A 14,443-nucleotide genomic window follows, 5' to 3' on the forward strand; every position below is an offset into this window, starting at 1 on the left:
AATTAATATGCAGAATAAGTAGAGTAATGTAGATGCAGTGCATTAGATTATGTACCGCTCCTGAGTTATACTCCAGAGCTGCGCTCACTATTCTGCTGGTACAGTTACTGTGTACATACATTACATTACTTATCCTGAGTTATACTCCAGAGCTGCGCTCACTATTCTGCTGGTACAGTCACTGTGTACATACATTACATTACTTATCCTGTATTATACTCCAGAGCTGCGCTCACTATTCTGCTGGTACAGTCACTGTGTACATACATTACATTACTTCTCCTGTATTATACTCCAGAGCTGCGCTCACTATTCTGCTGGTGCAGTCACTGTGTACATACATTACATTACTTATCCTGTATTATACTCCAGAGCTGCGCTCACTATTCTGCTGGTGCAGTCACTGTGTACATACATTACATTACTTATCCTGTATTATACTCCAGAGCTGCGCTCACTATTCTGCTGGTACAGTCACTGTGTACATACTGTACATTACATTACTTATCCTGTATTATACTCCAGAGCTGCCCTCACTATTCTGCTGGTACAGTCACTGTGTACATACATTACATTACTTATCCTGTATTATACTCCAGAGCTGCGCTCACTATTCTGCTGGTGCGGTTGCTGTGTACATTGATTATTAATATTTTAAGAATTCATATCTGAAATCCCTTTAACAAATAAAATTTGTACTCTTCTCTTTTCCATCTATGTGATATATTTCTGTTCTCCTCGGACCCAGCAGTCACTTATAATAAACTTCAGGCGATCACAAGACCCAACAATATTCACATCCATCAGCTGAATAATAATCAGACGGCCGGACACAAATACGATATCATTAGTTTCCGTCCCTTCATCTTCAATGTACGTTAATTCCCAGTAAAAAGATAACTATGGCGCTCTATTAGGCGGATTTCTTCAGCTTTTGTCAGCCAGTATTGCATTGTTCCCAGCGTATTGTGCGTTGTCATCTATTTATAGCGATAGGAAAACTGAAACAGCAATTATTCCGAATGGTTCAGATAAGACGCTCGCCAAACAGGAACAATTAGAGGGAATGTTCATGTTGTGATCTTTATATGGACTGGAGCTCTACTTCTGCCCATGTGGTCTCCAGACCAATCTCCGGCTATCATTGTATTCAAGACAAAAACAGGACTCACAGCTGAAGAGGACAGACCTCCAGTCCAGGACTCATCGATGAAGAGTATAGACCTCCATTGCCGTCTTGTGCACCATGATGGACTAAAATATTGGTGAAATGAAGTCACTACGGGCAGAGCACCACAGGAGAGGCAGACACCATGCAGCACCGCACTGTGTGAACTGATCTCAAAAAATTCACCTTACCATATTGCTTCAGTCAGAAGACTGAGATCATGTAGGTGGGTCCATTTTACATAACTTTGGCTGTGTTTGACTTAGAGAGCTAGACATTGGATAGTTACGTCCCTAGAAGCCCTGACAGTGTTCTACTCTATGTTTTATAGATGGGTTCTTAGGAGCCCTGACAGTGTTATACACTGTTTTATAGATAGGTTCCTAGGAGCCCTGACAGTGTCATACACTATGTATTATAGATAGGTTCCTAGGAGCCCTGACAGTGTCATACACTATGTTTTATAGATAGGTTCCTAGTAGCCCTGACAGTGTTATACACTATGTTTTATAGATAGGTTCCTAGGAGCCCTGACAGTGTCATACACTATGTTTTATAGATGGGTTCCTAGGAGCCCTGACAGTGTTATACACTATGTTTATAGATAGGTTCCTAGGAGTCCTGACAGTGTTATACACTATGTTTTATAGATAGGTTCCTAGGAGCCCTGACAGTGTTATACACTTTGTTTTATAGATAGGTTCCTAGGAGCCTTGACAGTATTATACACTATGTTTTATAGATACGATCTTTGGAGCCCTGACAGTGTCATACACTATGTATTATAGATAGGTTCCTAGGAGCCCTGACAGTATCATACACTATGTATTATAGATAGGTTCCTAGGAGCCCTGACAGTGTCATACACTATGTTTTATAGATAGGTTCCTAGGAGCCCTGACAGTGTCATACACTATGTTTTATAGATAGGTTCCTAGGAGCCCTGACTGTTATACACTATGTTTTATAGATGGGTTCCTAGGAGCCCTGACAGTGTTATACACTATCTTTTATAGATAGGTTCCTAGGAGCCTTGACAGTGTCTTACACTATGTTTTATAGATAGGTTCCTAGGAGTCCTGACAGTGTCATACACTATGTTTTATAGATAGGATCCTAGGAGCCCTGACAGTGTTCTGTGTTTCTATGTATTATAGATAGGATCCTAGGAGCCCTGACAGTGTTATACACTATGTATTATAGGTGGGTTCATAGGAGCCCTGACAGTGTAATACACTATGTTTATAGATATGTTCCTAGGAGCCCTGACAGTGTTATACACTGTGTTTTATAGATAGGTTCCTAGGAGCCCTGACAGTGTTCTTCACTTTATCGAACTTGTTCGATCCAAAACAAATCTGGGACTTGAGCCACCCAAACTCAAAACAAAATAAATCCTTAGAGGGTTGCCCATCTCCAGTAACGATAAGTGACATGTCAGTGAACAGGAGACATCACACAATCATCCCAACATAATCTATTCTGATTTTTGAGGTTCATGTGGCTAAAAAAATTTTGCTTTTAAACTGGCTTTTATGCCCCTCCCACGTGCCACAGATTGGAGTTAAGTGCTTACAAATTCCATCTTTTGCAGATCTTAGCGACCCCGGCTACTTCTTTGATTTGCAGAATGGCTTGTCCTTCTTGATGTTGTAATACTGAGGAGTTTATTTGGAGGGACTATACGCACCACAGATGTACACACAATTTTTGTTTTTTTTTTCGAAAAAACAAGGAAACCAAATGATGAAATAAAATCCAGCTTCAGAGTTCTGTGTATAATAGACGTCTTTGATTTTCTGCAGCTTATTGAATTTCTTCCTGTCTCTCTCATCATTGAAGTTATGGAGCGTCTTCGTATTGACTTGGGGCTGTTTTCCTGCATCAACTCCACCATATTGTGTAGTCTCTACCTTTTTTTTTAATGCTAGGATAATGAGATGATCAATGTGCTGAGCGCTGATCGATGCCTTGGTATGAGATTTTACTTTATTAAATTTTTGTTTTTTTCATACCAGGCTTCCCCCATTACAATAAATGTTTTTAAAGGTGTGAGAAAAGTCCCTGGACAATAATTTGATCACAAAGTGCCCGTCTGTTAATCTGCTATAACTAGTGGCAGGACTTAGTAATTTTCCTACAGCACCACCACTGGAGGAAAGAAGTATTACAAAGTGTCCTTTGATATCTATGAGCTGTCTCTATGGTGCAGGACTGGTCAGGTCCTCCAGAGCGGGAGACGCTCTTTGTAACCACTCTTCACTATGACTAACATCCTTCAGGGGGCCAGAAGAACAGAAAAGCGGACCACGAAAATAATGGACATGAATGGGTACTAAGGAACCGACTATAGTGGACTCCGTAGGTCAAAAAAGTTGACTTATGAGGGATCTACACCAGCCTGGGGATCCTGAAGAGAGTACACCACTCTCTATTCACTCCCTAATGAGTTAAAGGGATAGACAAGTCCTTTAAAGACAAGGTTCTCCAGCTACATGTCATCATGGCTCATGGCGTCAAGTCATTGTTTACCTATGAGAAAAAAAATTAGTCATTGGCCTTGCAACCAATTGGACATGATGGGATTTTTTTGTGATTGATTCAGTTTTATATCATAGGGTAACACTACGAAAGTTGTTTCAAGAGTGTTGCAAAATTTATATGTGACCTGTGCAAAGACAGGAACATCTAACCTGAGTTTTACAACCCCTTCTCATATCAAGGAGACAAACTGATCACTGGGTATTCCACAGATGGCATGAGATGCACTATTCGGATAGGAGTACCTTAAAGGAATGCCAATTTTAAATAGGACCTTTCACCGTCTCCACCAACTCCAGCTCTTTGCGTTCTTCAATGATGTCCACTCCACTGATTCTGGAACAGCTGGAATTTTTTCTCTAGCCCTCACCGTTCTCAAGCAATCATTGATGATAATTTGAGCACAAATATGCTCTCTACTGGTGGGCGGTCCTGGTCTGAAGCAGGTAGTCTAGGACTGCCCACCCGACAGTAGAGAGCCCAAGTAAGATATTGGGAGCTGAAACTAACAGAAATGATTGCTCTGGAACGGCACAGGCTAGAGAAAAAATTCCAACTGTGCTAGAATCAGTGGACTAGACTCTATGGAAGGATGCAAAGAATTGGAGGTGGTGAAAGATTCTTTTTTAATAGTTCTGACTTTAATGGAGACTTTTAAATAAGAGCAATGGGAAAGGGGGTTTTGGAGCGTTTATTATTTCTTAATTTTTTTATTTTTTTTTTGAGTTCTAAACTTTTTTTTAACTTTTCCCTCATTCAGTCCCACAAGGGCACTTGATCATGTGCACAATATACTACATCACTTCTGTATTACAGTATACTTTACATTTTACAATGTGCCTATTAGATCCTGACCCTAATCCTGGGTGGACCTGTACATGAGTGAATCTGTACATGGCTGCCTGGAGGGCACTATTAGGGTTCTAGGCTGCCATTTCAACCCCTCTGCAGCTCACAATCTTGTTGCCTATCCTAAGAATAGTCCAAAAAACATAAATACTGGACAATCCCATTATATCCTACCATCAAACTGCCCCTGGCTCCCAAACCAAGTGGGGCTGGGTTTCATAAGCCACATCTTTCTTTTGACCCAGGACAAGCCTGAATTTGTTTGCAAAAATTAGGAACTGTCTTGGAAAATTTGGAATATTTGGCAACTATACCCTAATAGTAGCACTCCACCATATGTATATACATCTTTTTCTGTAGGTTCTGAGACCTGGAGAAATGTGACAATAAATTAGTGATCGGTGAAGGGGGAACACAGCCTGATACAGTACAAAAAAATTCAACCAGGAACACAGCAATTGAAGGCAGAGAGATGGTTGTAAGGTATGACACTGATCAGGTTGCACATCCTGAGAAGCTCCAGATATCCTGTCAGCTTTGAAGCTTCCGAAGATGTCTTAAAATCCAGCACTACACAGTGTAAGAGGATTGCATGCTCCCTGTGTAGTGCCTGTTTATTTCCTATTCAGGTCAGCGTTGCTGCGGTTGCCTTCATTTCTCGGATACGGCATCTTTCCAGACGCATGATAAAATATGCAATCACAAAAGGTAACTGGGGCGATTCATTATCATTCTATCATGGCGAGAAGGGAAACTTTTCACGAGCAGTTGTTCAGGCTTCCATGCTAATGGAGAACTTTAAAGGATGCACTGAAGCTGCTGTCACCGAGTCTCGATATACAGAAGTCTGCAGGAAGAGCTCAGATAGTGAGGAGAGAGAGACGTGCACCCGATTATTAAAGCGCGCAGCGCTCCCCAAACCTGACGCTCTCCTCTAGATGTTGCATAACTACTATGCCCATGCCCAGGAATGGTGGGTGCTGTAGACTGAAGGACTGTGGCAGAAGTGAATGGACAAAGCGTTGTAACTAAATGCTCACAAGCCCTGTTGCAAAAGCTTGGGCTCCCCTGTCTCAAAACCATCAGTGCCGTCCCATTCTTACATTTATAGTTCTCGTTCCTTGTCTATCTGGACCCAGACGGCCATGACAACTTCTTCACAAATTACATGTCTTGTTACAGCCCAGACCAACATGATGACTTCTACACCAGTTACGTGTCCCGTTACTTCTCTATTTGAACCCAGACCGCCATGACAACTTCTTCACCAAGTATGTGTCCTGTTACTTCTATGAGCCCAGACCACCATGATGACTTCTTCACAGCATGTCTGTGCAACATGTCTTATGGCTCATCAATAGGATAAAACATGTGGTCAGTGGTAATCTGGTTGTGCACCCAAATATGGATGGATGGGTCCCCAGAATTATTTTACTTGATGGACAGTCTGACACTGCGGTGCCATTTGCAATTTGTTGGATTGATGAAGATGGTTAGTACATAAGGCCAATTTTGTGTGGTATTGCAACTCAGTCCCATTTTCTTCAATAGAGCCGATCTGCAATACCAGATGTAACCCATGGACAGGGGTGGCGCTATTTTTTGCCATGTTTTCTGATTCTATGCAACCCCTAAGTCAAAAATGTGGTTTTCATTTCCAGGAATATGCTCCTTGGTCTCTATAGAGGATGGACGGTGTCACCCTGCAGGATCTGTGCAGGCTATGGCTTCTCATACCCTACGGCCCTATGTATCACAAGGGTTAAGTGGAGCTTGCAGAGTTCAATATGCCTTACAATAAAGCGGACTGCATAGATATAGATTTCGCCCACAGCTCGGGAAGCGACTATGTATATAGAAATGCACTTTTAATGTTGTCTTCCTGCTGGGACATAAAGCGGCAGAATCTATTGCTGTACATCAGGATTGCTCCTGGAGCTTTATATCAGGTTGTCAAGTGGACGGCGCACGGTTGTCAGGAAGAGATATCACCTGGAATATTTATAAATACGTATTTGTCATGAAATGAGGATGAGCCCCTTATGTATTATAGGTCCGCGGTTTTCAGCAGGGATCCATTTGCCAAGTTACTCTGGAAGCCCATATATAATTTCTGGCCTATATGCAGGGGTGGGATACAGATTTTTAACAGGATCCATGAGGCAGCATTGGGTTGTGGAGTGGCAGCGCACGGAAATTTTTTAGCATCACAAAGCCAATCCACCTTTTGCAACCTGTACTTTGTCCTCCACTTTAAGGTTCCCCTTTATGCCCCAATATTATTATTCCCTATAATGCCCCCTGATGCCTACCATATTATTATTCTTTCTAATGTCCCTCTATGCCCTCCTTATTATTATTTCCCACAATTCCCCCCGATGCCCTTATATTAATATTCTTCCACAATGTGCAATAAATATGGTCCCCTGAGTTTCTCTGGTCCCCTGACCGAACAGTCCCAGCCACTTTAGGTGGGACACAGAGATATTCTCTGCATCTAAAGTAACTGACAGCCTACAATTCAGAAAGTGGTAGAGCAGGAAGTCTGCAGCTTCCTGCTCTATCAGGAGTTTAGGAGGGGGTCAGTTTACCAACCGAGTTGGTGGAACCAAGGAGAACCAGTTGCATGCCATCCCTAATTATATAGCCACCACCCTAAAACAAATTGGGGGAACATATAGATAAAAAGTAGGCACGCACAAATTAATAAGCGACTCCAGGGCATTGCATAGGTTACAGTATGGGGTCTAGTCCACCATTGCGGGATGGGATACCATTAAGGGTACGAAAAACTGACACACTCCCATTAAATGTCTTTGTATGGTTAGCTGGACGCTGCAGGTGCCAAGGACGAGGAACCAGGTATGAAGGTCAGAACAAGAGGGGGAATGACAGAAGCCGGAATCTCCAGATGTATGTCATTTTGATTTGCCCCTTTCCGTGCCGTAGCCTCACTTGTCTGTCTCTGCTGATAAAAGCCACACCATCTGCAGTTGTACAATCCTATTTCATCCTCCTTTCCAATCTTACGGCGTTAAATATTTGACCTTATCTGAGCTCGCCATATTGCGTCCTGCCGCCATATAACCTTCACAGGTGTTTGTATCCCGCCGTAGACACAACTACAATGATATTCGTCATCTGGTCGCTCAGAGACCGCCGACGGCCTTGGTTTATGTAGATGACACATAGCCAATACTACTGTGTACTATAACAGGGTGCTTTAGAGGCCCCCTTTGATTAGTCGAACGGTAACAATTAGAGATGAGCGAATAGTATTCGAAAGTAGAGTTTCGAATACCTCGCTCCATAGGAATGAATGGGGGCGGCCGGCGGTTAACCCCTTGCGCTTCAGCCGCTCCCATTCATTCCTATGGGAGCGAGGTATTCGAATCAGCTCTAGTAACATTCATCCATTTCCAGGAGGAATAACAGAGGAACGCCGCACTAAAGTTGACTGTTACAGATCCCTCCATGTTACCGTGTGATTTTTTTTTTTTTCAGTCAAGACTAAAATATTGAAGATAAATCTACATAGACGAGGAACGTCTTCTAATAAAATGCGTCAAAGGCTCCGGCGAGACCGCGGGGATTTCCTTCTACAGGAATGCTGCCAGCTCTGCGGGGTATACGATGTTAACGCCATTCATCCTCTCCATGGGCTGGGCAGAACGGAGGGTTGTCATTGGTTCTTTTCATCTTAACCCTTTCATGTGCCGCGGTTTTCTCGACGCTCTCCGGAGACTCGGAGAATCTTTTTTATCCTCGTTTTCTTCTTTCCCAAACCGGGTCGTCTTCAGTCACCTCACTCATTAACCATCTCCCCGCATACATCCATTCACAAGGTAACCAAGGCAACAGAAACTACGGTAACCAACACGAAGAATGGCGGCGGGGGGGGGGGGGGGAGCGGCGCCTGTGGTCTACTGTTTTGTATAGTTTGTATGCAGGGTCACTGGCATGGAGGTGGGATAGCCCCCTCACCCACCGGGCCCACAGCGCAGACAATGGTCACGTCTTTGATCCCGTACACATGATGTATGTGCTACACGTATATAGTATTGTCCCTGCCAGGACCGCACACGGCACGCCGGGCCTTCATCATGTCACGAAGATCCCTGTATAGGCTATACACTCACCGGCCACTTTATTAGGTACACCATGCTAGTAACGGGTTGGACCCCCTTTTGCCTTCAGAACTGCCTCAATTCTTCGTGGCATAGATACAACAAGGTGCTGGAAGCATTCCTCAGAGATTTTGGTCCATATTGACATGATGGCATCACACAGTTGCCGCAGATTTGTCGGCTACACATCCATGATGCGAATCTCCCGTTCCACCACATCCCAAAGATGCTCCTCTATTGGATTGAGATCTGGTGACTGTGGAGGCCATTGGAGTACAGTGAACTCATTGTCATGTTCAAGAAACCAGTCTGAGATGATTCCAGCTTTATGACATGGCATTGCATTATCCTGCTGAAAGTAGCCATCAGATGTTGGGTACATTGTGGTCATAAAGGGATGGACATGGTCAGCAACAATACTCAGGTAGGCTTTGGCGTTGCAACGATGCTCAATTGGTACCAAGGGGCCCAAAGAGTGCCAAGAAAATATTCCCCACACCATGACACCACCACCACCAGCCTGAACCGTTACCGATACAAGGCAGGATGGATCCATGCTTTCATGTTGTTGACGCCAAATTCTGACCCTACCATCCGAATGTCGCAGCAGAAATCGAGACTCATCAGACCAGGCAACGTTTTTCCAATCTTCAATTGTCCAATTTTGATGAGCTTGTGCAAATTGTAGCCTCAGTTTCCTGTTCTTAGCTGAAAGGAGTGGCACCCGGTGTGGTCTTCTGCTGCTGTAGCCCATCTGTAGCCTCAAAGTTGGACGTACTGTGCGGCGTTCAGAGATGCTCTTCTGGCTACCTTGGTTGTAACGGGTGGCTATTTGAGTCACTGTTGCCTTTCTATCAGCTCGAACCAGTCTGGCCATTCTCCTCTGACCTCTGGCATCAACAACGCATTTCCGCCCACAGAACTGCCGCTCACTGGATGTTTTTTCTTTTTCGGACCATTCTCTGTAAACCCTAGATATGGTTGTGCGTGAAAATCCCAGTAGATCAGCAGTTTCTGAAATACTCAGACCAGCCCTTCTGGCACCAACAACCATGCCACGTTCAAAGGCACTCAAATCACCTTTCTTCCCCATACTGATGCTCGGTTTGAACTGCAGGAGATTGTCTTGACCATGTCTACATGCCTAAATGCACTGAGTTGCCGCCATGTGATTGGCTGATTAGAAATTAAGTGTTAACGAGCAGTTGGACAGGTGTACCTAATAAAGTGGCCGGTGAGTGTATATATGTTCTGGGCAGGTGAACGGTGGCTACAAACACATTTTATCAAAGAAATCATTCAGAAACGGTGAAAACTTCTTAACGTAAAATCCCGTAATCCGATACTCGAAACTTCTGAAAATCCAGAAATACTATCAAATAATCTGGAAACTACCCGAAGCGACAACGTAAACCAAGACTAATCGTAAAAATTTCTGCACTTTTAATATATACGGCCTACGTTGCCCTAGCACCAATCACAGCGCAGCTTTCATTTTCTATTGTGCTCATCAAAATGGAACCCGTGCTGTGATTGGTTGCTATGGGCAACAAAGATGGTTTTCGCTTTTAGACAGCGCCATAAAGCCGCCTTCCGGATTTCTTTTAGGATCTTTGCTTGCTGTCAGTGAATGAGGACATTTCTGGTCCCATCCAGAGGGCAAAGCTCTGAAGATTCGTTTCGGAATGAATAAGTTCATCACGAACCAAAAGTGAAATTATTATAATGGAGTTTCTATGGGAACAGTGAGGGCCCTGTCAAGTCGTCCCACATTTGTCCCAAAAGTGAGGCAGGGCTGGACCATTTTTGGCCCAAATGGGATCCATTACAGTCAATCTTTTGTCCCAAAAATGGGTTCCCAATGTTAATTTCGCCTTAAGGTCAACCTCTCTCAATTCGTTTTTGGTTGAATAAGTTCATCACGAACCAGAAGTGAAATTATTATACTCTAGGGCTGGGTGCACATCTGTGTCGGAGTCTGGGGGGGTCCCACGAAAATCGGCAGAGAAAAAGTCCTGCAAACACGGCGTATTTCTCTATATCTCTGCCACTTTCAGTTTCAAAATTATGGACACCCGACAGACCCCATTATAGTCAATGGGGTCTGAGAGGATCCGTGTGTAACCGCTGTTTTAGAAGTCCGCCTCGGGAGTGTTCGGGTCCCATGACGGATCTGCATGACGGAGAGCCAGTACTAGTGAGAACCTAATGTAAGATCTTTTCAGATCATATGTATAGTAAGTGGAGGCCCAGGGGAGGAAACATAACAAGAATCACCTTCCCTCACCTCCCCTGGGCATCCTCATGGTGTTTGGCACTTCCTTAGCTTCCTCTTTTGGCCTCCTGGATGATATCCTACGCCATAGGGTCACCACTGAGGCCCAATCTTAGGCCACCTGGGTGACCCCTGGGACACCTGGTGTCAGCCAAGGGGCCAGAAGAGGATCCGCGGGAGTACGAAAAGGGATCATTGAGGACCTACTGTTAGGACACCCGACACCCCATGGATCAGCTCTTTTAAGCAGCGGCGGTTCTCCCTGAGCACCTTCTAATAAATCCGCCCCAAGATATTTGTAGTATTCCCGGTCATGTGAACTCAGCCCTATTACAGACTGTATAATGTATAGGTATGCGTGACCTTGTGCCGTGATTGATGACCCCTCCTAACTTCACCCATTACCCTTAGCTTTGTGGTTGGAAAGGCAGGAACAGAACACATAGCCGCTCTTATGCTGAAGGACTTCTGGATTGATGACCCCCGAGAATGCAGAGATGTTTCCGGCATGCAAGGACATCAGCTGAGGCACATTGTGTATATATGTGTGTGTATATACATAAACTTATACATACACATTATTATATCAGAGGTGTAACTCCCGTGCTCCAATGCAATATTCATCAGGGCCCCCCGCTACTATGTGCTATTTATAATACCGGAGTCTTCTTATGTGACAGAGGAGCTTTTGGGCCCCCTCAGGCACCAGGGCCCAGGTGCCGCAATGAGATCCCCCCTCCCCCCACAAAGCTTTGTTCCTGCATTATATAAATAGTAGTCTATTTAGGGTATAGACATACTCTACTCCGAATTCCCAGGGAAGAGGGAGAAGCCTGATATTCTGCAACCTGATTTTTCTACAAATTAAGTGTTGCCTGGGATCGTCATAAATGATAGGACTTTAATCCTGATTTTGTAACATATTTTTCTAGGGATTGGAGCTTATTTTACTGATAAAGACCTACAAAGCTCCTGCATAAATTTAAAGTGCACCTCCGATTATAAAGCAACTTTCATACATGAACAGTGCGGGTCAATATCAGAAGCTTTGTAATAGATCTTATCAAAGAAAAATGCTTCTTTCTCCAAGTATCAGATTTCTCTTCTCCTATTCATCTTCACTCAGACTGTTTATATGTAGCAAATCTTTCTTCATACAGAAGTCTATGGAGAGGATGATTATTGATTTATTGCCCTATTTTGTGCAGTTGTAGAGCCAGCAGTGATACAGATGAAGATACAGCAGTGCCTGAAGAGCTCTCACTCACAGTGTGATGCAGCCTCCTCATCTTCATTCAGTCTGTTTACGTCTATATGCAGCTCACACATAGAAGTCTATGGAAAGCTGAAGAGGAGGATTTAATGCTATGCAGTGGTAGCGTCTTATACTGAAGACACAGTTTAGCAGCTGCAGTTATTTATGTGTCTTTTCCAGCAGCCTACTCCTACCCTCTCAATAGACTTCTATATAAAACCCTGTTTCTCATCCTGATAAGTGAAGAAGAAAACAGATTTCTTTAATAAGATCTATTACAAAGTTTCTTATATTCACTTGTACTATTCATTTATGACACGTGGTTTACACTTTAAATGATAAAACACTAGCTGTCTGCAGCCACCACTAGGGGACTCAGGCGCTTACTATATGCATAGTACTCAATAACTCAGTCTGCAGCGAGCTCCCCCTAGTGGTGGCTGCAGGTAGTCAGGTTTGTATTATTTCATGTTCTGTCTATGCAGGGGATTTGGAGCTGGCAATGTCCGGGAGAAGACAAAGGATATCAATAGACACCATTATAGTCAACTGGGTCCCTTTGGATCTGTTGAGGTCCATCATTAGTTGGAGAATTCTTACTACTTTTTATGGTCCTGCGTCGGAACCGAAGAACTGATCAAATAATGCAAATGTGAACCCAGTCTAAAAGAAGATGATCCCCCTAAGGTACAATCCACTAACGTAGAGCCGCTGTGGGCCCTTGAGGTCTTTCGTGTCCTCCATTGTCATCCTCTCTGTACTTTCCCTATGGAGACGTTTTTATCGACCAACCTCTAAACTCGCCATTGTGTAACCTTCCTTTCATCCGCTACTTTTCCCCTTAACTCTTTATCCCCTCCAAGGGCTCTTCCGCCAGTCTTTGAGATGCTCTGAAGCCTCCTCATCATGACACAATTAATCCAGACTGAATGCATTCTAGGAACTCCGCCAAGATCTCCGTCGCCTTCCAGTATCCTCATCCCGATAAGTACCTGTAAGAATGCGGACTGACTCTTCCCATAGGTCTCTATTGCAGATATTAAGCTGTAACTACTACTGAATTTAGACAAAGGGCCAAGCAGGCAGGTTTGATTGAGAAGACATTATAAGTGGGTCTTAAGATGCTTAACATAAAGTGTGAGAGGGTCACATTTGCACAATGCTTTATAATAGGGTTGGAGTCTTATGCTGCCATATAGTGCACCTGAAGATGGTTGTAGCAGTATAGGTGGGTTAAGCGTAGTCATGTAGTAGTGACTGTCGCTTATATGAGAGCATTGTTAGGGCACTGTATAGCACTATTATTTGAGCACTATGTCTGTATGGCGGCATTATTTATAAGAGCAACATCATGTGGCTATATTATTGGGCACCTATGCTGTGTTATATATATCTACTGCACTGTATGGGTCTAGTACATACGTGGTAACAGTTTTCTGCTTGGTTCTAAGAAGGGCCGCACCCCATTGGGGCACCATGCCTTCTTTGGGTACTAAATGTGCTAGCCGCTCTCCATCTTTGTACATAATCGTCACATAACGTGCCCAAGTCAGTACGGATGGCACAGATCTGATGGTCCAAGGAGAAGTTGTGCAGGGGGGTCCAAGCTGAGATTTTACACCAGGGTCCGTGAGCCTAATGCATTCGTGGTTAACTTTGTCGCCAAGTATTTGGTGCCTATAGGAAGCCACATACTATATTACAATACACATCTCACTGGGCACTATGTTGCGGTAGTAGACAATGCTCTGACCCAGTTGTCCTCTTTCCTTATATGTTTCATTATATAGCAGAAATCTCCTTTAAGAGAAGGCACACCGCACAATGCCTGCTGGGAGTATCTATGTTGTTGAGCGCAACGCCAGGATGAGAATTTCTCAATGTTTACTGTCTTTCTCAGCATTGGCGCCAACAAAAACACAAAGCGAGCGCCTGCCAGGTCAGTGGTGATGACTGGTACCGTGACGGGCAGGTGTACTGAAGCACAAACCCGTTCTGGGAGCCCAGATGTTTGCCTGCACGTAGCTCTGGGAAGTAGAGTGTCCCATTTTCTGCCTGCAGTTCTGGGGCAGACGGAGCGCAGCAATTAATCAACACCTCGGATGGGGCGACCTTCATTTGTCTTTGTGTGAATTGGATGCATAGGTTTGTATAACCTGCAAAAGACAGAAAGAAAAGTCATTCCCGGGCATGGGAGATTTACTATTAACCCGTCGTCCAATTGAACT

The sequence above is a fragment of the Leptodactylus fuscus genome, chromosome 7 (assembly GCF_031893055.1).
Source record: "Leptodactylus fuscus isolate aLepFus1 chromosome 7, aLepFus1.hap2, whole genome shotgun sequence".
Taxonomy (NCBI): Eukaryota; Metazoa; Chordata; class Amphibia; order Anura; family Leptodactylidae; genus Leptodactylus; species Leptodactylus fuscus.